Source organism: Dromaius novaehollandiae, chromosome 1 (genome assembly GCF_036370855.1).
Source record: "Dromaius novaehollandiae isolate bDroNov1 chromosome 1, bDroNov1.hap1, whole genome shotgun sequence".
NCBI classification, from domain to species: Eukaryota; Metazoa; Chordata; class Aves; order Casuariiformes; family Dromaiidae; genus Dromaius; species Dromaius novaehollandiae.
The window spans coordinates 93,746,526-93,770,625 of NC_088098.1; the positions used below are offsets into that span (position 1 = coordinate 93,746,526).

General features: G+C 48.4%; 1 protein-coding gene across 2 annotated transcripts in view; it reads right to left on the reverse strand.

Moving 5' to 3' along the window:
- The window catches only part of BOC (BOC cell adhesion associated, oncogene regulated), a 59,723-nt gene extending 51,083 nt beyond the window's left edge, over positions 1-8,640 (reverse strand). Inside the window, exon 1 of one of the 2 annotated variants that reach the window (XM_026094001.2) lies at positions 8,202-8,640. The gene's annotated coding sequence lies outside the window, so the exon portion shown is untranslated. The remainder of the gene's footprint in view (positions 1-8,201) is intronic. The other variant, XM_064520510.1, reaches the window with a different exon arrangement.
- Between the last annotated feature and the right edge of the window lie 15,460 nt (positions 8,641-24,100).

Sequence of the window (24,100 nt, forward strand, 5' to 3'; positions counted from 1 at the left end):
AAGAGGAAATAGGGTCACCAAACACACAGCTAGGCTCCAGCTCCACATGTTGGTACTGACCCCTCTTCCTCAGCAGCCCTCTCTGAGTTAATGGGCTGTATGGTCACCTAGCATAGCTGACTGTGATCCTGAGACCTTCTCCTTCTCTACTGGCAGGGCAGTGATTTCTGATAGGGCCTGGAGCTGGGCATACCAGAATCTTAAACTATCCTCGCAACATTCACCAGAGCTCAGGTTGCCAGAAATGCAAGGTCCTTAAAAGCAAGTAGCCCTTGAGCTGCTTTGCACGCTTTCTCTTCAAAGTTACGAAGGAGCTCAGGCACGAGTCCATACACAACAAGGACCTCTACTCCTCACCTGCTGGGAAGCAAAGGACCTTGTCCCTTCAGGCCAGCCTCAGCCACCTGAAGACCAACACCAGAGTGATGAAATGGCAGACATCCTGAGCAGTCGCTAGTGTCCTAAGCAGTCACCACTCCTCTCTGAGCTGCGCTCCATGCTCCAGTTTCTCATAGCCCTGTCTCACCCTACAAACTCCACAGATGGCTGACAGCTCCAAGCTGGATGACCTGCTCGGACAGCTGAGGGGTAGGGAAGTTCCCACAGTGACTCAAAGGCTGGTAGTTATCAAATCCTCCTCTCGCAAGAGTCCCACTGCTGGGATCCAGACAGAGATGGCCACAAAGTGCTCCTTGCTGGATTCATTTCCCCCTACATCTGGGGATTTGGGCCATCGTGCTCTCCTTCTATCAGATAGCTCTGGCTTGGGAGCTACACTTCAACTCCTTGCAAGGCCAAGACATGCCTGATGGACTCTTTATTTCAGAAGCAGCTACTGACATGCAGAAATGGTGGTTGGGACTAGTTTTGGCAGTTACTACACTGGTGACAGTGGGACAGTCCCACAGATCTACCAAGAGTGACCTCGTACTTAAAAGAAGGGGAGAGCAGGCTGGTCCGTCCAGAACACCTGAGAGACTTCAATGCAGAGGTCTCATTGACTCTCAACGATGTCATCAAAAAGTCACCCCAAGTGCTTTTGAAAAATCCCACCAAGCACATTTTTGAAGGCATCTCTTGACGTTAGGACTCAAACCCACCCCTTCAATCTTGTGTGGCTCGAGTTTGTTGAACAAGCAGCTTTCTTAAAATAAAAGAAAAATCACATTCCCATCACCTTAGACTCAGGGGGCCCAGTGGAATCACTCATTGACAGCAGCAGGCTTAAAAGAAGTTGGGCCAACCAGTCCTTTTTACCACCCACAGCTGAGCAACGTGCAACTAAGCACTACCTTCCTGCCCCAGAGGGGACTGCCATCCAGTGGAGGGCTGGAGTGACGAGAACACCATACACGTCAGCTGCAGCTCAGGGAGCAATTTGGGGCAGAAGGCACTAGATGAAGTAAATTATTATTCGGCATCCAGAATATTATTGGCTTCCAAATAATTGTCTATTTGTGTGCATGCACGCACAAGAATCCTCGTTCCATGGTCCCTGCCAGCATATTCCCAGTGCTGTGACTCTTGGGGGACAAGGCCCATACTTGTATTCAATCTCGCCTTTGGATCTCAAACACTAAGGTTTCACATTTTGTTTTAAAAAACATTTTCTCTGGCAGCTGGGCTGTTAATGGATTTGATGTTTTTGCTCTTGCCTCCTACCTACCTTTAAAAGCTTGGCACCAAAGCGCTTCTTTGATGATAAGGCCAAATTTGCAATTTAAGGGGAGGAACTTCATAAAGCTAGACATGAAGTGATGGAAAGAAGGGAAAAAAAGCCCAGGAGCCACTTTGCTTGTTGAGATATACAGTGTACAGTACATAAGATTACAATGGCCTCTCTGTACCATCGCTGGCTGGAGCCGTAAATCTGTTGCAGCTGTAGTGCTACTACCTATGCTAGACTCCCTAAGGGTCATGCTCAGAGAGCGGCTCCTCTACAGCTGGACACCCAGCTTATCCTCTAAATCAAAAACATCACACAGCCCTTACAGAGCCCACATCCACCTAGCACGCATGGGTGGATACCCCCAAAGGGAACCACGGGCATCTCCCATCAGGCTGCCAATGCCCCAAGAGGCTCTCCACTGAAATGAGCAGTGGTCCTTATCCGGGAGGTTTTCTTGGCGGCTGGCAAACCCACAGTCTCTCGCTATCTCCAATAGACCTATCCTCAGCACCACAAGGAGGCAGGGAAGTGCCACCAATAGGTTGTGCAGGTGGAGAGCTGAGGCAAAAGAGCAACTTGCCTTAACTTGGAGGGAAATCTGCAGCGTAGAGGTGACTCAGACCTTGCTCTCTTCACATCCCAAGCTGGCACCCTAAAACTCTGGCAATCACTAAGTGAGGTAGTTGCTCTGCCTTAAAAAAAGAAGTACCAGAATATATTACAGTGACATTATCTGAGGAAGCTGCATTTTGCACATAAATGTTATATCCTAGGCCAGTGTATCCACATTTGAGGTTTTTTTCTCAGAGACCATCTCAGTAACTTTATACCAGCACAAGTTTTCTCAGCCATACTAAGCACAACATATTGATTCACAGGGCTCTGCCTAACCTGTTCTTCTGTTAATGTTAGGGAAAAAAATAAAAAGGAACCTTGGCCTGATATTTGAAAGCTGGCAGCACATTTCTGACAGAGACATTCACGCCCTTTCCCTCTCCACTCTCATGATTAAAATAACAGAAGGGCCTGATACACAGTCTTTAGATGCACAAGCTTGTTTAGGCTCGCTGACCTTGCAGCCAGTGAACACAGCCTAGCATTTGGCAGGACCCCGAGACCCTGGCTCTGCATAGGAGTATGACTTGCTGGCTAATCTCTGTGCCAGACCAGACCTTGAAGTGCCAAAATGGAATTGCCACCCGGGGTTTGGAGTAACTTACTGCCTATGCTGGGCACAGAAGTTCAGGAGGAAAGGAGACTGGTTTCCAAGCCACGATCCGGTTTTACAGACACATGCACAGAGACACTGCAGCCCAGATCCTGTGTGATCTTGACAACAGTGTATTTTCATAGGGGCAAAACACTGTTGTGCGATTTGGACTTAGCCTGACAGGCCCCTGTCCCACTGCATCATCACAGGGTGCAGTCACAATCCTCGCATCTGGTGGGAGCTCGGGGATGGATTTCAGCTACAGGGCAGCAGCCTCCCCGAAGTAGCTGAGCAGAAAGCAAGGGTAAAGTTTGGCTCTCACCTCTGTGCTGGCACGCTGCCTACAAAAAAGGCGAAGAAGCTCGAGCACGTCCCACACGCTCCCTGAAGCACATTTTCCTCCATCGATCCCACCAGAGCCAAAATAAATTGGCACTGCCTCTAACTCAAGCACTCCTATAACACACAACAACAGCCCTGAGAGCCTCTCTCAGCAACTGTGGCTCCATTGTGCCAGGTGCTGTGCTAACAACTCCATCAGGCACATTGAGCCTCTGATCCCATTTGTCCTTTCGCAGGGAAAAAAAGAGACCATTTTAATAAAAGGAGCATGCAAGATCCTCAGGGCAGGGATCTGTTGTTCCCTATTTATGTATAAAACGCCGCACTGCCTGCGGCAACTTCAGAACTGCACAAGCATTGAACGTTTTTCCCTTGCAACAAATAGCTTTCTGAGCTTTTCAGCCGATTTGCTTCCATTGCATTCACACTCCTTTTGTGTTAGCTTTCCACGAACATTCATACAGCTGGGTTGCAGAAACACAATTTCTATGAAAAGTAGATTTTAAAAACTCTTATGTGCAAGTATGCATACAAAGCAAATTCTAAAAGCTTCCCATCCTGCAAGCCTTCCCTCCAGAAAACCAGCTTCAAGCATTATGTTCAGCCAACGATGCAACAGAAACAATGCTGTATGGCCAAGAAGAACTAAACCAAATGTGTGGGCCAAGAAGAACTAAAGCAAATACCAGGAAATGAAAAAGATGTTTGTGATACATTTTGTTGAATAATTACCCAAAATCCATGTAGAAAATGGAAGGCGATACTCACCAGCATTCTACCTAAGGACCTGAAATTCACTGAATATATTATTCTCTTTAAATTATTCTCGTGGCCTAGGAATTGGAATATGTAACAACCCTTTAAACTGAGACTGACCACAGGAACACCAAAATACACAACAGCAGGTTTTTCCCTCAGGATGTTTTTAGTCTAACCAGAAACAGGAAGTCTCCAAAGATTTTGCAAGAGAGCTTTTTTCCTTGTGGGATATCCCATCCCAACAGTACTCCTCACAGCGCAAAGTTTTTAGCCTGGGTGGTAATGGTTTAAACCAAGAGATTTGCAGTCCTGATCCATAATATGCTAGCAGGAATACATCAAATCTTCTTTGCACATTAAAGAAGTCGAGGGAATTTTGCCTCCTCTGAGGCACTCAGTGTCAGGCATGAATATGACAAATCTACCATTATTTCCTACCAAAGAAACTTTTGTTAACTTGGAGTTACCATGGCCTACTCCTGCGTTAATTTCTTGTGGGTTGAGTGACTAAACTGAGACTAACTGAGACTAAAGCCTGAAAACCCAGGAGGACAGAATTAATCTGAAGCCTGCCGTAACGCATGCCTGCCCAACCTTAACTTTACCACACTAGATATGGCACTAAGCACTGGAAATGCAAGATACTTCCACAGCGCCACATCACACCTGCACCAGGACCAAAAATGCCAACCTCTGGTGTAGGTCGCAGGCCACTAGCATTGCTGTCGCCTCCACTGGCCGCCACTCCAAAGGGCCAGGGCCACAGAAGACGACAGCAAAGTCTGTGTCAAGTGACTTCTTTCCACCCTGCCTTCCTGGGACAATGCTCCCATCACATGCACAGTTCCTGAGCTGTAATTATGGCTGGAGTAAAAACTGCAGCAAAACCCAGCCTTGCCCCCCTCAGCTCACCTGGCATTGCACCATGACGTGCCATGAACAGCTCGGTGAGGCTCGGGTTCTGGCAGCCTCTGGTGGAGCCACGGACGCAAACCCACTCCTGCAGTGCCATCGGTGTCATTGAAACCCACCTCTCTCCCTAAGCTGTAGCAACCGTAGGAAAAGGGCTTGTTTTTAAGGGCAGAAAGATGCCTCCCCAGCCCTCTAACAGCACAACAGAGGCTCAGCAGAGTCCAGCAGGTCCTCCCTTTCATGCCTAAGCTCTGATCTGAGAGAAACAAGGGTCTGTGCCTGTCACCTTGGAAGAGTCAATGTGGACAGCAAATTTGCCACTCCACAATTTCTACCCCATCTGTGCTGAGTATTAGCCTGGTTCTCTACATGGGGAAACTGAGGCACCAGGTTGTGCGGGAAATTGCTTAGGCTCACACAGGGCATGTGTGTCAGCCAAGACTATAGTACAGACATTTTGACATTCAAACTTGTGGTTCAACCTTAAGAATGTCTTTCTTCCCCATCACTGATCTTCTCTCCTAGAGCCAGCGTAGAAGTAATAGGCTTTTTTGCTCTGCGTGGTATCATACTGTCAGGTTTCTGTAGTCCTGAGGGCATGTGACTCAGGAAAAGGCCATGAAGCACTGGCAGTTAGATTTGTTGGTACTTTAGTCAGGTGTGATCATTCAGTAACACAGAAACTACAAAAACTCAGGTCTGCTCTAAAATGATTAGATTTCTTAATTCAGAAAAAGAAATTTCCTCTCTGCATCACTTGGGAGGATGGGCACAAAGCAGGCTGCTCGCTTCACAACCGCAGCTGCAATGCTCCTTGCGTGGCAGAAGGCCACAATTGGGGGCCCAACTCTGCTGCTCCTGGTCAGGTGGAAGGAGCTGTATCAGCAGCTTGAAAACACAGCAAAGATGGAAGTTCAGTATCAAAGGGCTTGGATGGATCAGTCTGCTGTCAGTTTGGAGGACAGCACAGAATTTCAAGAAGTGAAGGGGACTAGGCAATAATTCATCTGTCCTTGGAAAGAGCAAAACTCCAAAGTGAAAGCCAAGAGTCTCACACCCAAAGGGCTAGGAAGACCTCTGCAAATACCAAGCACCGAGTTTCACTTTGCAATGTTTGTCAGAGCTCTCGCTCTGTGCTCACTGGGGATATCATACCAGTACTAGATACGGAAAAGCTGTGTTTTGCAGACCATAGGGAAATAGACCATCTGTAAGACTTGTATTTCAGTGTGCAGCACGTACAGTCACCTGTAAAATTTCTTCTTTGCTCCAAGCAGAGAAGAAATGTGTGTGGATTCAGCTACTTGCACTGGGAGATCTCTCAAAGAAAGATCTCACAGGTGTGTATGTGTATGAGAGAGAAAGGGAGAGAAAACTGAACCTGCTTTTCAAATCTGTATGGGACTCTTGTGCGTCCTTCAGATGAACCTGCCTCATTCTCCCCAGCTGGGACTGTATCAGCAGGGAGGACCACTCCATATCTGACTTCAGCTCTAACAGCAAACACTTACTGGGATGTTGTCTGTGTTTTACACATACGATTAATCCCTTTAATTGTGTATAAAGGGGAGGGTTAAAAAAGTACACAGAATGAAACTCTATTTATTTCTCGTCAGAGAGTATCCTCCACCCAGCAGGGAGCTCACAACTCTCTTAATTTTCCTGTTCCAGGATGATTCCTACTAACAAGGAAAGTTATTTCACCTTCATTTCTCTAGGTCACTTAAATAGAAAAAATCTTCACTGCAAGCCTTTGAAATGCTTTTGCTGAAATCCTTCCAAGAGCCATAAACCTCAATATCCAACCCATTAGAAAAAAAGGTGTGTGGATGTGTACGTACGTATGTATATTATATATATGCAGATATATATATATAAGAACCCTCGTCTACACCCAGACACATTAAGGCAGTTCCAAAAGAAAAGAAAGCTAAGACAAAATCCTACTCACAAACGCCCACATTCTATAATATTTTCCATGACAGTTTTTGAGCCCATGGGAAAAGAAACTTCAATGGCTGATTGTGAATGAACATATCAAAAAGACACTGTGGTAGCAATGTAAAAATTAAGAGCATTGGACACCAAGAAAAGCAACCAATTTAAGAGATGCCTGGAATTATGCGCACGCACACACTGTGCGTGTGGAATCCTGTTATCCCACTCACATAATGCTGCAGAGAGGTCAAGAGAGTTTCTTGAAAACAAACAAGAGCAAAAAAAAAAAAAATAGACCTGAGCTGCCTTTTCCACAATGTCAGTGAAATAGATACTTGGGGAATTAGAATTCGTTGAGGCAGCACTCAAAAATACAGGATTTGTATTAGGCAACTTTTGCCAGATGTGGATAACAGTAAAAATCTAGTATTATTTTTCAGTGCAATTATCAACATCTTCAGAGCATCTCAAAAAGCTTCATTTGGACACAGCTACACATTCCACATCCCACTTTGTCCTCCAGCACATTTTCTATTTACAGGCAGCACCAAGAGGACCTGCCAAAGTTAGAGCCCAAAGAGCGAGGCGCACATGCACAGATCCTACGGCATCCCACTGCAGAGCGGAAAATTACTCCCCCTAACCCAAATCACTCATGGCCCTTGCACCGGGGCTAAAAATCTCCAACTGCACAAGAAGAGGACAAAAATTTTACTCACAGATTACCCACCCACGCTTTCTTTGCAGCAGCACCAGCCCCTTCAAACACAGCACCGACTGAAATGCCTCTGCATTTGCGGGAGCCAAGTCCTGTCTGCAAACTCCCATCAGTTTTTGACAAGAGTTGGGGCAACAGAAAATGAGTGTTTCTTATGCTGCTTTTCCCTCTCCCTCTCTCCACCGCACGGTCCCTCCTCATCCAGCCGGCGGCGAGCAGGATGGGGACACTTTGCCAACCAAACCTTTGGGGAAGATTTCAGCAAGCGCCAGAGCCCGGCGGTGTGTGCATACACAGGGCCCTCCATTAACGCTGCCTAACCCTGGAGGAAGAGCCGGAAAGAAATGGCAGAGTCCCCCAAATCCCACCTGCCCGCTGCAAAACAAATCACAGCCTGGAGGGGCTCAGCGGGAGTTTACACCGCTCTTGTCATTTTTCTTGCATCCAGCACACAGACTTGCAGGCAGAGCCACTTGCCAGCATCCAGAAAGCAACTTCCCAAACTCTGGCACAAAGATTTGCTGCTGCAGGCAGGAGCCGGCGGAGGGGAGGAGAGTCCTTAACCCCAACACCGGCCACAGCTCCCCTCTGCGGCCCCCTCTCCGGCCGGCTTTCCCCCCGCGCCGTCCCCTCTCCCCAGCTGTGCCACTCACCCGGGTCTCTGATGGAGCAGGACGGAGCAACACAAAGATGCACAAAACGCAGGGAAGCAACAAAGAGGCTTAACTCCGGGAGCTGGGAACTTCCAGGCCGGATCTGCAGGGAATTCAGCACACACACACACAGAGAGAAAAAAAAAAAGAAAAAAAAAAAGAGAGAGAGAAAGAAAGAAAGGGAAAAGTCTGTTTTGGGGGGAGGGGGAAGGAGGGGGCCCTTGATTTGGGGGCTGGTGGTACTTCTCCGTGAGCTGTTTGTAGGGGTATAATGCGATCTGCAGAGCTCAGGAGCGGAGGGGAAAGCGGCAGCAGGAGGAGGAGGAAAGCGGCGTAGGGATGCGGGAAGCCCGACCCTCCATATGGGAGACGGTTTTTGGATGACTGAACTCCCAAACAATTCCCGTCTTTTGCGGCTCCTGCCCCACAGCCTCTGCCTCCTCCCCTCCCCTGAGGAGGAGGAGCCACGGCAGGGAGAAAACACAAAATAACCCCCCAAAAGGGAGGCAGCAGCACTCCTCTCCCCCCACACCCCTATGCCACCCCCCAATAACAACAGCAGTTGGCGGGTGCCAGTGACCCCCGCGGGGCCCGGGCCTGGCCGCCTTCCCTCCCTCCCACCGCGATGCCCTGGCAGAGCGGAAGCGGCAAAGTTGGGCCGAAAAGTTTGTCCCGGGCGCTGGGACATGGCCCCGGCCGGGGGGCGGCCTGCAGCGGGGCCGGGGTGCGGCCTGGGCCGCTCATGCCCCATGGGGCTGTGGGGGCATGCCCGGGTAGGGCCCCTGCCGCCACCGCCAGGCCTTGCTGCCCCCAAAGGCCGCCCCGGTGGGGCCTGGGGCCGCCCTGTGTCTGGCCAGGCCTGTGGCGCCCTGCTGGCTCCCCCCAGGGCTGGCAAGCGGCAGGCGAGGGGCAGCGGGGGCGGCCGCCCGCTTCCCGGCTTGGCCTTCGCGGCTGCCCCTGTGCCACGGGAGCCCCCAGGTTTCAGCAGGAGGTCTCAGTACGCGCCATGGGGACAGTCCTACGCGAGCCCCACCATGGGTCTGCCTGGCCCAGGATCCTGCCTCCTGTGCTGGCGGGTAGCCGTCGCTTAGGGAAAGGGCATAAAAACAGGTGTCGCTTATAGCGATCCATCCTGCTTCCCGGCCATCTGCAGCTTTGGACCTGCCTGAGCCGACGGCTCTGTGAGCAGAAATCATTATCAAACCCTGCCGGAGCATTTGATGACTTTAGGAGGAGGGAACATTTTCTAATGAACTCCAGAAGGTTATTAATAAGGGTATACATCACCAATAGGTCATTACATACCCTGACCTGGAGCTTCACAAACAGGGTGGCCTCTCCAGCCATCCCTGGTCTTTCTGCCAAACTCACCAAACAAGCAAGCGCCTTGCAGGGCCTTTTCAGTCCATTCACTGCTGTGTATTGCGTTGGGATCTGCAGGAAAATTAGGTCCCACGTCCGGGCTGTGGTGATGGCATGCTGGGTGCAGTTAGACTGTCATCGCTACGTGCCTCAGTTTCCCCAGTTGTAACACTGAAGTGCAAACATCTGCTTAGCTGCCTCGCAGACATAATCAATGTTTGTGAAGGTATCTGAGATACTTTATCTGGCTGGCATCATCTGCAGACTCCCTCCCTCCAGGACACAATCCCCATCCCACTTGTGCTGTTAAGGGACCCAAGACAGGCCATCTGGAGCAGCATGCCAAGAAGTGTGAAAGAAAAAGGTAGGCAGGGAAGGAAGAGAAATGACTATGTAAGAGGCAATGCTTTGCACAGACCCACATGAAATAAGATGAGCCCAACTGTTTACTTCAGTAAACAGTTTTTCCCCTGAAGTGCTGGAGCTAATATTTTGCTAAATGAAGACAATACCTTCCAGGGGAAGTGGAGGAGTTTTTGTACGTAGGATTTCAGCCAGCTGGTTTCAAGGAGGGTGCCCGACTCTCCCACCTAACCCGTGAGAAGTACAGCTTCTCTGAAGGTGACATGGGGAAAAGCGAGACAAGAAGGAAGAGACTGTGCTTAGCAGGGGACTCAGCCACTGCAGCCCTCATTTCTGCAAGAAGAGCATGTGCATGGAGCCTCCCAGGGAGAACGGCCCGAGCACAAAGCCGTGCAGCAGGGGAGACAGAGGTGGGCTGTGCCTGGTCCCATGCCTGGCCTGGGGCTAAGGCCCATCCTCTGTCCCATTTGGGAAAGGGGGCTGAGGCATTGCTGAGCAGGTCATGAGACAGTCCTCCCTCCCTCTGAGTGAGGGAGACCCTCCTAGGAGCTTCACACGAGCTCTCCATTCCCACGTGAAATTGCCCTTTCTCTGGGTCATGGAAATAGGCTTCAGAAATACTCTTTCCCCAAAGCTTGCCATTGCCAGCCACTCCTTCTTGTAGGAGTAAAGGATCAGGATGCAAGGAGTCTTTGGCAAATGTGGAAGACTCAGGGACAAGAGGGTGTCGTGTGGTCAGTAAATCACGGCAGGAAGGAAGGAACGAAGACTCCTCTCTCATGAAATGATGTCACCGCTGCAGAGCAGGAGTACTCCCTCTCCATGGTGTTCACAGAGCATCTCTCCATATGTCTCTACCCCGTGCTAGATTTCCCATCTTCTCCAGATCTACCACCATGTGCTCCTGGCACTGTTTGGTTCCTTTTTCCTCACAACCACCCCCCGGCAGGTGACTGCGCACAGGGAAAATGTTTCAGGCTCAACTTTTCAAAAAAAGTGAAGACACCAGTCTGGAATTAAACCAACCCAACTCCTCCTTATTGCCTCCCCTTACCCCAAAGATGAATACATGGCCAACAACATACAGGCTAGTAAATTTACCCAGAGTTGTAAGGGGATCATCTATCCTTTGAGGCCTGTCTATCAGGACTACCTTAAAATAATCTGCCATCCCTGAAAGAAAAGATCAGAAGGGAATTGTTAAAGGAAACATGGATAGGTTTCTCACACCTTTACCATGCATGGAGCATAGATGATAAGCAAGGTTTACAGTTTCTGAATCTGCAGTCCCTCGGTCAAAAAAGGTGGTGAAACAGTTACAGTTTATCCTTGTCTCATCATTAGGTTTCAGAGTTATTCCTACTGACTTGCACTATAAGAGGAACCTGTGCTTTCGGCTTACCCATTTCTCATGTACAAAGATGGTTTCAAGGATTTGGATTTTTATGCTTGGTTTTGGGTTTCTTGTTTCCTTGTTTTATGATAGGTGTACTGAAAATGTCAAAATTGATTTTTCTGAAGTGTTTCTTGAGTTCCTAGGAAATACGTATTGATGGCCCTTAAACTTACATTCGAGCAAGTAGGCTTATCAAGTTAAACACAAGCTTCCTTCCTCCACAATGTTAGTTTCACTGTCTAATTATCATTTAAAGAACTTTCCCAAATTCCAATATTTTCTTTTCATTGCTCAGTAACACAGTTCTTAGGTGCTAAATCCATGTGTAGACACCTCACTAAGTGGCCTAATTTTTACAAGTGCTGAGACCTCTAGCACCTGTCTGGTCAGAAAAACAGTGGCTAATTTAGAGCAGTCGTAAACCATCCTAAATTAAAACAGGAATTGAATTAGCCCTGACTAGTTTTAGGGCTGGAGAGGTGGGAAGAAAGAGGGGAGGGAGAACTAGAGCTACCTTGTGCAAAGACCTGCCCCAGGGTTTGTTTAACACTAGGGAAAAAGCGGCCAGATTTGTAACCCTGCAGGATTGTGTTCCCTGTTTATCCCTGGGAGGAAGAATGTGGGTGCAGCAGTGCTCCTCATGCACCGCTCTGCCCAACAGCCTCCATTGAAACACCTTTGGGACAACGCAGCACCCCTCTGCCATAAGGAAGTTTTTTCCGTGGGTGGCTGACCAGGCATAAGGTGCAGCAAGGTGACCTGTCACCCTCAGTAGGTGCCCAAGCCCCGCTGCACCCCCTGTTACCGGCTTGCTGGAGCGAGCCTGGCCTTCTCCAGTCCTGGGCAAAATTGTCACTGCTGCTCCCTTTCAATGCATAGCCTCCTCCTTTGGGCTGCTGAAGCTCCAGCTGTGTGATATTGTGTGGAGCAAGGCAGGGGGCATCGAGGGACTCCAGATGAAAGGGCGAGCTCAAAGGAAACCGGACCCTGGCATTTCGGCAAGATACTCAGTGGGTAACAGGCTCAGTTAAATTTGCTCATTCAGCCAGCTAAGAAGGAGAGTTTTCTCATCCATCCCGCTATGTTTAATTCATCCCCACATGCCTTCCAATTACAGCAGGACTAATAAACGGAAGGGGATGCTGGGGGGGCATGGGAGCAGAGCAGGGCCCAGCCCCCAGGTCCAAGCACCCCAAAAACTTCAGCACTGCTTGTGACCTGCTCGCTGCTGGGGTCTGTCATCCTGCGGGGAGCTCAACAGGGTCTCTGGCTCCGAGTCCTTTAAATTTTAGCCCAGACTCAGTCCCGTTTCTTTTCAGAAGTATACATTGCAGGAGGTGCGTGCACAGAGTGACACTTTCAGGTGTCAATGCAAAACTCCCAGCAAAATTAATACAGCATTTGTGCCTCCATCAGGACTCCAGGATTTGCCCCCCTGCTTTTTCTCGCTCTTACTTTTAGCGAAAATGGCATATGGAAGGAAGAAGGAATGGAGGCATTGGGCTACGGAGTCAAAGACAAGATGGAGAAAACCCTCCTTCTCCAAGCAAGAACAAAGCTGTCCGGCCGTATTGTTGGGAATTTATGGTCAGTTTGATGAAGGGAAATACAAAGAGGCCAGGATTAGCTCATCCCCAGAAACAGGCTGATCTGAGGGGTGCAACTTTGATTCGAAGTGGCCAGCAAGTCATCCTGAGTGCAGTCGGGTGGAGAGGCAAAAAGAGTCACATTAGGAAGTGAAGTGAATGGGCAGCCCCTGGTTCAAAGGAATTTCAGCTTGAGTTTTACTTTGTTTACCCTCTTGTAAAGCTATTTGTTACTTCGATAATCCATAGGAAATGGGATCATTTCTTTCTCGGCATGTCAAATTAAATAAACAAATAAAACCTTGTTTGGCTGGTGAGAAGCTTAGAGAAGAAAGTGTATTTGTACAGGGATTCGGGAACTAAGCATCTTTCAGGGGTAGAAGATTAGGAAAGAAATCAGAGAAACAAAGAAGGAAGTGATTCAGTCATCAAAACTCAGAAAGCTAAATTGGGAAGGGGACGGGAGGGACAAGAAGGTAGGGCCTGTCTATATTAGGAAATCTCTGCTGGTTTAAACTAAACCAACTTGATGTCAGCTTAGTTTCACCACTAGGACCCAAGTCAGGGACATAGACTTCATTATGACAAGTTTACCTTGAGGTCAAACAGAAATGTTTTACGCTCACTGAGATTTTGTTTCAGAATACATTACCCCTTGTGTGTGTTTGTAACCTCAAGTGTAAACCCAACCCTAAAGCCAATGGGTGAAACTTTTATGCTGAGAAACTAGTAAACACTGTGACAAGGTGTAAATTAAACTAGGAGAAAGTGGAGGAGGAAATGAACTTGCTGTGGTTGTGTCAAAGTCCCTTAGGCACTGAAATGGGGAACATTGCAACATCTCGCTTTTAGGTATTCAGTCCACCATGAGGAAGCCAGGACCCTGTGTCAGCTCCCCATAAAAATGAAGGGGAAGGAGAAGGGGAGGGCAAGGGGAGAGAGTCCTATTAATGCTGTTGAAAATAACCTACACTTTATACCCATTCAGATCTTGCCAAGAAGGGAAAACTTAAGTCCTACTTTAGAGATGAAATTCCTTTTTTGTGGTCCATCTTGTACCCATCTCAGACCACTCAGCCCTGGGCCTGGGCTCGCCAGGGCTAGCTCTGACATGTTTAACAAAGTATACTTTTACTGGTACAACCCCCTTTTCAAACCAATATAAAATAGACATACCCTCACATAGCCATTGTTCTCTTTTTGTGCAGTGGTAGCTATATTGGTATAAAATGTCTTATATACAGGTATAGCTGTGCCTATACTCTAGGTCTTGTACTGTATATATGCTGGCTGTCCTAAAGAACTACCGCTCTGTTTGTAGTCTGTTCATTGATAAAAAATATTTGGACAATCAATGGGCTCCTGAGTCTATGAGATGACCCAGTTCACTCAACTTTCCAAATGCCGGAATGTCACTCAACATTTCAGGCTAAGGACAAGGTCTTCAAGAAAAGGTTTTGTTAATTGGAAATTATCAAACCCAGTGGGCAAAACCTTTTGTTTTGCTTGAGTAAGGAGCTCAGATCAATGCCCTGAAATAAATGGTCTTTTTTTCTAGGATCCTGCTTTCCTTCCTCAGAACTTAGCAACAACACTTCTACAGTTTAAAACTTCTCATGCAGTGAAAGCGAATGCAATCACATTTGTGATTACGACCACACACCTCATTGCCAGTGCTGTCACACTGGATGTGGGAAGTCCTGAGACTGGATACAAGAGCATCATGAACCTGCTGTGCACCAAAAGAGGTAGTGCTGATTATTCAGCAAATGTTCTCCTGCGTTTGGAATCAGTGCCAAAATCCATCTCAGAGTAACGATAGGAGATGCTGCCTTGATGGACAAGACATAAGAACAAGACCATGCACTTCCTCTTGTGCTGTGACAGTATTGCTATGCGTTATTAAACAAGGGTCATGTTTTACCCCAGAGAAGGTGAAATTTCAGTAGTAGGCAAGGTTATTCAGGTCCTTGAATGGAAAAAGATTTGGAAACTTTAGGATGTAGGTGCAGTGGATACACAGGACAAGATGCTATTTAGTAGTTCACTCTTCTAAGTGGAGATGGGAACTTAGGCCATACCTGCTGAAAACAAGGCTTTCATGGGTCATATTCAATAAGTAGAATGGGTAATATCAAAAGAACTTTGTGAATCTCAAATTTGAGTGTGCGTGTATATACATATATATACATATATATATGCACACAGAAATATGTGTATACACACATATGCATGCACACACACACAACATGACCAGCTCATGGAAAATCAGGGTTTTTCTGTTGTGTGCACACCTTCAGCTAGGAATCATGGCAGGGAAGGTGAGGTATCTATGCAGTATCAGGTTAGGTGACTCTTACTGTACTGTTTCCCCTGCTGTCCATTTTTACGTTTGTAGAAGTTTGTCAGAAAGAGCAGGTCATTTCTTCTCATATTAGATGAACCACTTCTCTCCTCTGCAGACCAGACTTTGCATGAAAACCTACACTAGTCTATGAGAGTCTTATTCCCATCACTGGCTTTAGGATTTCATGCTTTTTACTGATTCCCTTAATATGAAGTGAATCTTGAGGGGTTTACATACATCAACAGTCAAGCTGGGGAGGCACAAAGGTGATCCAGGTTAATGCTGAAGAGTGAAAAGATCCCTTTAGTTGGTTTTAGTCCCTGAGTAATTACATCTATGTTAAGTAGCCAGCTGTCATGTTTATCAGCAAAGGACCTTACATTTTAAGGCATGCAGATTTCCATTTACATCTCCTGTCTTTATTGTAGTCTGTTTATTCACCTATTATTAATCTATAATGTCTCCTTGTCCTCCACCACTTTCCCACACACCTGTTGCCTTTACTTCTTTCTTTTTCATTGCCTATGGCTTGTTCTCACCTTGCCCCCTTGAATAGCCCTCAAACAAGTCCTGATCTTCAAGAAGTGAAAGGGTTTGGGATCCAGTCCCTCCGGCCCCCGTTCACCCTGCATTCGCGTCCGTGCCCCCCCCGCCCTGCCCATCGCCCACATCCTGAGCATAAAAGCCGGCCGGGTTAATCCAGCGCGGAGCACATTGTGTGTGTGAGTCATGACGGGCTCACTAAGGCGTGCAGAGCTGATAAAAGGCAGCTCTGATGGGCTCTGTCAGGGATCCCAGAGAAACAGTGTGGAAAAAATCTGCTAACCCACATCTCAGCCCCGATGTCTGGGGCCTCGAGACAGCGAGGCACCGGGGGGGGGGGGGGGCGGGGGGAGTGGGGGGAAGCACTTGCATCGCTGGCAGGTCCCACTCTGGGCTTAGCCCGTGGAAGAGCCCCTGGCCCCAGACATGAGCTCCCAGCAGCTGGGGCTTCCTGGGAGTACTGGGATCCACTCTGAGCTCATGGGGCTGAAGTCAGGGCTGGCGCAAGCCACTGGCTCTGGTGGTGGTATCCCAGGGGTAACCTCTCTCTGTCCAGAAGGGCCAGCTGGTCAGAGGCCATTCCTGGCCTCCCAAAGCAATGTCAGAGGTGTCACCCTCCATAAACTTACCTTTTCCATTTATGCCTGTGCAGCTGGCCAGCCTGGGGGACCCTCCAGGAGAGCTTCCTTGGGAGACTGCCTGAAAGCCAGGCTACTCTTTGGTGTGCTCTTGTCTATCTCGGAGGGACCCCTGCACCCTGCGGCCCGAAACACCGCAGTGGCAAACAACAGTAGCAAACGGTGATGCTCCTTGAGCGTCCCTTCTCATGCCTGTCACTGCCTGCTCTCGGATGAGGCTCGCAAGGGCCTCTCTCGCTGGCTGCTGGCTCTCCCCCAAACCTAGCTAGCCACCCCTCCAGCTCCAGTGGCCATAGGCTGGGAGCCCCTAAACCCACACTGTGTGATGCTTTAATATTGTCCTGAGCAGTATCTCCATTTCTCTGGTGTTAAGACTTGCAGGCACTGACTTCCAAACTGTTTTAAGTCCCTCTCCTTTGGCTTAGTCTGGCTATGCATTGCCTATCCACAGTATCCTTTTAGTACTGTCCTCTCTGAAACGCTACTTTTATGTGGCATATCCACTGAATGCCATCACCCCTCTGCAATCTGGAGACTGTGTAAAAGGCAGAAAAAGAGCTCCTTTTACAGCTCTGTGCCTCTCTGAATGTGCCCTCTTTTCTCTTCTCATTAGGCTGGGCACACGCACAGTTCCACTGCATTTTAAAGATCAGGATCTCAAAGAATCTACCACTCATTTATTTGTAACTTTAGAAACCAGGTCCTCTTTTAGAAAACAGAATCACAGCTGATACCAAGGCCATGGTACTCAGGAGTTTACCGTCTCTGAGAACAACCTTAAAAGGTTGTGTAGCTTAGCTTTTCTGATCCTTTTTTAATCCAAACAGCAAACTAACCTTTTGGGGGAGGCAAAAAAAAGAAAATCCACAGATTCTTTCGTGGAGTGATACCACACAGCAGCCTGCAGTTACAGCCAAATAAAAGTCAGGCTAAGCTTTGAAGTTTTACATCTTTAATTTCTACTAGCTGTTTTTATTCTCCTCCATTTCGTTTGATTGCATGTGTGAGAATATTGCATGAGGTGTGAGTGTACTGGGGGAATTTGGAGAATGATGTTGTAACCCCCTTGTGGACCACCTTCTGAAGTCTTGCAAGGCATCAGTGCTCAAAATACTCATGATCTAGTCTGTTCCTTGCGTGCTAGATTGTACTAGATCCAAGACCCATTTAAGCCACTTTCCTGACTGATGTAGGCCAAACCTAGAAGCTTCCTGTAGAAAAGCAGAAAAATGGCTTAGGGAGTGGGTGAAGGCTGCAATCTTTTCTGTACAACTTAGATTTTACTCTGCTTTAGTTCATCTCATTACTTTTGATTCTACTGTTTTGGACCACCCCTGCTTAGTATTTACAGGCCTTTGATCCTGTCTGCTGGTCAGACAGATATACTCGGTTTTGGCCCGATTATCCCTCAGTTACCCTGCTGTAAACTCCCCTGAATTCACACCAATGTAGATGCAGTGTGACCTGAGAAGGGTGTGAGGCCCCTTATTCTTTTAGTCTCCCCTCATAAATCAGGTCCTCTAGCAGCACCTGAAGTTGTTTTCGCAAGACCAAAGCATGCATTGAGAAGCTTTTGTAGTGAGTCTAGGGAGATCAAATGATCTTAGAAGTTTTGCTGTTATGTACAGTGCTGCAGATAGCTTGGCCAGAGCCACTGAGCTTGAAAACGTACAAGGCCATGCCTATAGAGCCTTCCTCACCCTCATGAGGACGAGGGCCTGGAGGCAGGTCTTGTCATTTCCCAGGACAGAGTTACTCTGTGTGCAGGATCATAGTATGCCCCAAAAATGTGAGAAACTGGGTAGTGCCAGTTAAGGGAACTCCAGAAAAACAGAGCAAGAAAAAAGAGGACCCTGAAGCCCCCAGCATCACCTTATGCTGCTGTTTCTTGGGTGTGTGAGGTTCTTCACATTTTCTAATCTGGTGCCAGATTCATCCTTCTGGAGTGCCTCTAAAGATTTTTACAAACCAAAGCACAGAACCCAAACCCCTGCCTCCTGCTGAAAGCCCAGTAACTGCAGCTCAGAGGGCAACACCATTCTCGTGGGCAAATGATTGAACTCCCCGTAGGGAAAGCACGATACAAATATGAAATGCAGCAGGGTTTGGCCAGTTTTCTCCGTGCTACCCCCATTACAAGCACCACAGAAATAAATACAAGAGATATTCATGTCAAATGCATTTTTTAAATGATATTACAAAGGGTTAATATTTTTGGGGGGGTGGCGGGAAGAAACTACTTTGCATGCTGAAAGACAAATCTGGTCGGTGTCCTATGACCTGCCAGAGCCATGATTTTCCTTGAAGGAGTTCAGTTTCCTTACTGACCCTCATTTGGGGAGTTCCTCCCTTCCTTTGAATATTCAAACCAGAATTCCTCAACCATCTCTCTTCTGCTTGTCACTCTTTGCCCTGTTTGTTTATTTTTTGCACTTCTCACAGCCTGGACAAGGCAAACAGGCTAGTCGATTGTTGGTTTGCATCTCTTTCACTGTAAGGTTTGTTTATGTCTTAGCACAGTGATGCAATATTTGGGTTGAATGCTTCAAGGGGGAATGTTTATAGAACTAAAAAAAATATTTCCATTTGATTTGTTTATAGGAAGTTTTTTCTTGTGGTCTTTGGTTTTGAAAAGGCCTTTGCATGTTTTCTTTCCGCCTTCCCTCCTCCTTTGCAGATCTGAAGTTTGGAGCCAGATTCAGTCATGATAATGCCACGACTGACTCCTTAGGTATTTCTACCATGCTCAGCATTGTAGTACTGGAGTGTCTTCATCCTGGTCTTGCAGCTCTTCTCAGTGGTGTCATCCTTCCAGCATGCTGAGGTCCAGTGTGCATGGCTGGGGGGTTTCCAGCCCTTGATTTGAACAACTCCCTGTTGTTCCCTAATTGGCTCTGGCCTGGGCAGCCCTCAGGCAGGGCAGGCTGCACTACGGGAGAGAGTTGGAAGAGTTAATTGGGAATGTTACTTAGAAGGAAAAACAAAAGAGTAATAGGAAAGGCATCTTCGTGTGACTGAGGGCTTAACCGAAACCAGGCCTTCTCCCTCTATCCCAGCCTGGAAAACAAGGGAGTACGTGCAGGCAGCCGCCGACAGAGCGTGTGCGTGTGTTCCCCTCGGTCGTGAAATATGTAGGCAAGGCTGAACTGCTCACAGCCAGGGGGAAGGTTAGATGCTCACTCCCGCAGCCTCCTGGGGCTATGCATCCTTCCTTGTCACCTACTCCTCACCTCACTACAGCCTGCATGGTGGTACACAGGCCCCGGGTGCACTTCCCACTAGCACTGTGCTAGTGCCAGTCATTGCAGACCGCTCCCCACTTTCTGCCCCTCTCCCATCTGCTGGGCACTCCCTAGCCGGAGGAGGCTCTCGGATGCTATTTTGTGCCATTGTTCTCCAGGAATTGCCTATCTGAATGTCAAATGCTTGGAAAAGCAGCGTACGACAGGGGAGCCTTCTTGTGATACTGGGCCAGGGAACAAGGATACAGAAAAGATGAACGTCCTGCTTTCCGCCCTCACAGAAAGTGTTTCAGTGGCCGTGGCTCTGGGGAATTCACAGCTTCTCCTGCCACGGCTTGCTAGCAGGCATTGACAGGGCTGGAGGAAGTGCAGGTTTTCTCTCGTGCCTTACATTTCTGCCCCCTTGTAGCAAAAGCACAGTGGGCAGTCATACAACATCCCTCCAGCCATTTCACTGTTCTGCTCAGCTATCCCAACACAAACCAGTGCCAGACCTATTTCTCTTGGCAGGACAAACCATCACCACCTTTGCCTTGCCATACACATATCTACGGGCAGGAAAACAACAGGGAACACAGTACATAACAACACATCCTAAACTCTTTGAACGATCAAATATTAACAGCCCTCAACATTTTGCTTAGGCACCCATGCACGTGCATCACCACTGTTGCAGCTGGAAGCACCAGGAAAGTGAGATGGCCTCTCAGCCCAGGTGCAGCTCACTTGCCATAAGCTCACTAATCAGCAGTGCTTCACAGACCATCATTTGGCAACAGCTAGTGTAGGAAAAATTACTCTTAGAGATGTTTCCAGCTACTTCCAGCCTCTGCCTATGTAGGAATAATATGAGATCACTGGCTCAGAGGAAGTCTTGGCTTCCCCAGCCTCTGGGCCCATCAGCAGGTGGCCCTGGGAGGTGGAACAGCCTGTGTGTGCTACAGCCAGGGGGATCTGGGAGCACCAAGGCACTGGCATCTGGGTACTGAGAATGTACCCAGATGAATAAACGAAAGCAGGACCCCCTTGCTTTGCTGGCTAGTGGGCTCTCCCACATGAGGAGACTGCAGTTTGTGTTTAGTTTTCCCCTGAACACTCCCTGCTCGACACGCACCATTTCTGATACATGCCAGCCACCTGCTGCCGATGGCTCCTGATGGCGCTCAGCATCCTGGTTCCCAGCAGACTGCTCCATCACCACAGCGGGGCCCAGGGCAGCCCCACGTTTCCCCATTCCCACACTGCCTTCCCCCCAAGGCTGAGATCTGACGGAAAGGAAAAGCAGGGGCAATGAACAGGCTGGTTCAAGCTTCTTTTATAAGGAAGGGAAAGGACAAGTTAAAGGAAAATGCACAGCCTATTTTTCTGCTGAGGTGACAAAGAACATGTACATGGGTTGCCAACACTTAGTCTGGAGCACAAGGATGCTGTCAAACTCACTCTGATAGTCACCTTTTCTACCAGTCAGCAATTTTTTCATCCCTTAGAGACATGCTCTCATGCTCACAAGGATGCTATCATCTTTGTGCCCAAAAAACAGCGGGCTCCTTCTGTGAACACGAAGGTCATACTATGAGCATATTTGCTCTGTCCCATTGACTCAAGACTGAAAGTTGCCTAGAGCCCCAGCCGCCTGTACATCTATGGCCCCTGGCTTCAGACTGGAGCATGCTAGCCAGGGAGCAGGGAAACCTGGGCCTGGAGGGTGGATGTTGCGGGAGAAGGGATGAGACATGCGCTGACCTGAACTTCACCCTTGCCTCCAAAGACAGCGCAGATACAACTGCCTTGAGTCAGGTATCACACAGAATCACAGAACGGTTGAGGTTGGAAGGGACCTCTGGAGATCATCTAGGTCACGGCACAAACGTGATTCATAGGTGGCTATGAGCTGAGCTAACAAATGGAGTAGAGGCCACTGACAGCAATACCAGATTTTTCTTAGAAGTATATACATAGCCAAGTAAAGAAAACTAAGGCCAATATATCTTATTGAGAGTCCTGGCTTGATGAGAGCTATACTATCTGGGGCTTCGTAGTCTACAACATGCATATGGGCCATCATAACCTATATATGCTAGTCTGTCTTGGCTCTTCAGTTGTAAGGGAGGTGCCACAGCATCATGCTCTTAGGCATTTTAGCCCACTGAGAGCCAGATGGAGTAAAGCACCATAGGAAAGGGAGGGCAAGGTAGACCAAAGTGCAGTTACAGATACCATAACCACTAGCCTTGGTTTGTGAGGGAAACCCAAGGGGGACATCATTTTGCAGGCTGTGGCTTACTGCATACCTTCATGCCATCTTGGTACCTACCTGGGCCACTAACCACCTTCTCTGGGGAGAGATCTGTGGGGCGCATTGACATGGTACACGAATGATGGTCCCTGCAAATCGCTATTACACATCTGTTTGTATGTTGCTGTCAGATGCTGGGTGGTGGTTCCTAAGAATGGTAGAAATAGCTCATTTATTCTGTTTGGCATCTATATCCAGTCCTCTTATTTCTCTCTTCTCCTCCCAACCCATAGCCCCCTCCCCCAAAAGCTAAGTTAATGCCTTCCAGATGAGGTGCTAGAAGCTGCTAATTGCACCCGGATCCGTCCTGATTTGTGCTTCAGTCAGCAAGGCACCTCACTAATGGATCTGAGACTTGGCAGTGGGCCTGGGACCAGTGTCAAAGGAAATAGATGAGAGAGAAAGAAAGAGCAGAGTGTTAGAGGGAGAGCAGGGAGATCAAGAAAGGAAAATGATCACTCTTCCTAACAGCAAGAGGCTGAATCCTGATAAGGGTTTGCAGTTCTCCCTGGCAAAATTATGCGTGTGGGATGTCAGGCAGCAGAGGCTCATCGCCTTCTCCCAGCAGAAACCTGACCCCTGGCCCGGCTGGCCCTCACCGTTGCTTTCCGCTCCTGGGGCAGGGAGCGCTCTGCTCCTGGGGAGGCTCATGTTCTCAGGCTGGCGGTGAGGCAGAGCTGTAACACACCTGGGCTTTATGAGCTCTCGGCCCATGCAGGGCCTCCGCTGGCTGGAGCTGCTGGAGCCAGTTTTCCTGACGTGGAGCTGGAAGAGGCCTGGCTGAGGAAAGCTGGGAAGCAGGACCCGAGCTGTTTCTCCCTCTCAATCGGGGGCATTCATCACACTTCACCAACAGCCTCCAGGAGAAGAGGAGCCAGATAGGCTGACGAGACATGGATTGGAGGTGGAGCAAAGAGGAGAGAAAATAGGAGGGAAGGGGGATGGGAGGTGAGGGAATGAGGGAGTGAAAGCAGGCAGGATAAGTAAAGGAACAGGATCTGAGAGGAGAGAGAGAGAGAATAGGAGGTACTTTAAGGGGATGAAGGAAGGGGCAGAAGGGGAAAGGCAAGATGGAGAGGTGAAGGTGGAAGAATAAGGAGATGGGGGTGCAGTGCTTTCATCTTGCCCCTGTTGAGTGCACACTGCCCGTGGTGCTGCCTGGGGAGCTACATCAGCAGCCTAATGGAAAGGGAAGCTGCAGCCCCATGCTTCTCTGTTTCTTGCAGAGAGAGTGCTTCCAGAAGAGTCCAAGGGGGACTGTGCAGGCTGTCCTACCTGGGAGACCATGCAGAGACTCGGGGGTGAAGAGCTTCCTATTGACCCCACAGACTTTAGGGGCTTCTCTTTAATGGTTTGCCCTGAACTTCTAGAGGTGCAGGTCTGTTTCTGGACACGTGAACAACACAGACACAAGGAGCCTTGAGCAAAGTGCACAAGCAGGCAGGAGTAAGGTTGATCCTCACCTGCAGGGCCATAGATGGCACTCCACGGCAACATCCTAGCGATCACTTAGAGGGAGCTTAAAGGCTAACAGCACCGGAGCTTTTCTCTTTCAGTAACTCTGTAGCATTGTACGATCCACAGCACCTCCTCTTCAACATCTCAGCCTAGAGCTGAGGAAAAGATTTGTACTATTTCTTTGGGGTTTAGCTTGAGGGTAGCATGAAGCAACCTCCTTTCTGTGTGCTGGAGAACCCCAGCAGGCCACACAGTGGTTTCTCTCCATCACAAGATACCCCTTGAACTCTAAATCCAGTGTCTTTCCCAAAGCATTTTACGAAAGGGAGTTTATTACACTCATTTTACAGGCGGAGAAAATGAGGGTGAAAATAACACTTCCTAGGGTCACATAGTGAGTCAGGCCCACCTGGGATAGGATTCAAAGTTCTCCATCAGAAGTTACCTCACCAGCTAGATCACGCACTGAAATCAGCAGACCCATCAAGTCATCAGAGAGGGAACTAAGGTCCAATGGCAGAACTATATCAGATAAAAAATTCCCAAATGGGAACAGAGGATGTTTAAATCCACACTGGTGATCTGGATGGATGGACACTTGGTCTCAATGAATTCATTTCATTGCAAAAAAAAAAGCAAACAGGAAACACCTAGGTGGAAGGAAACAA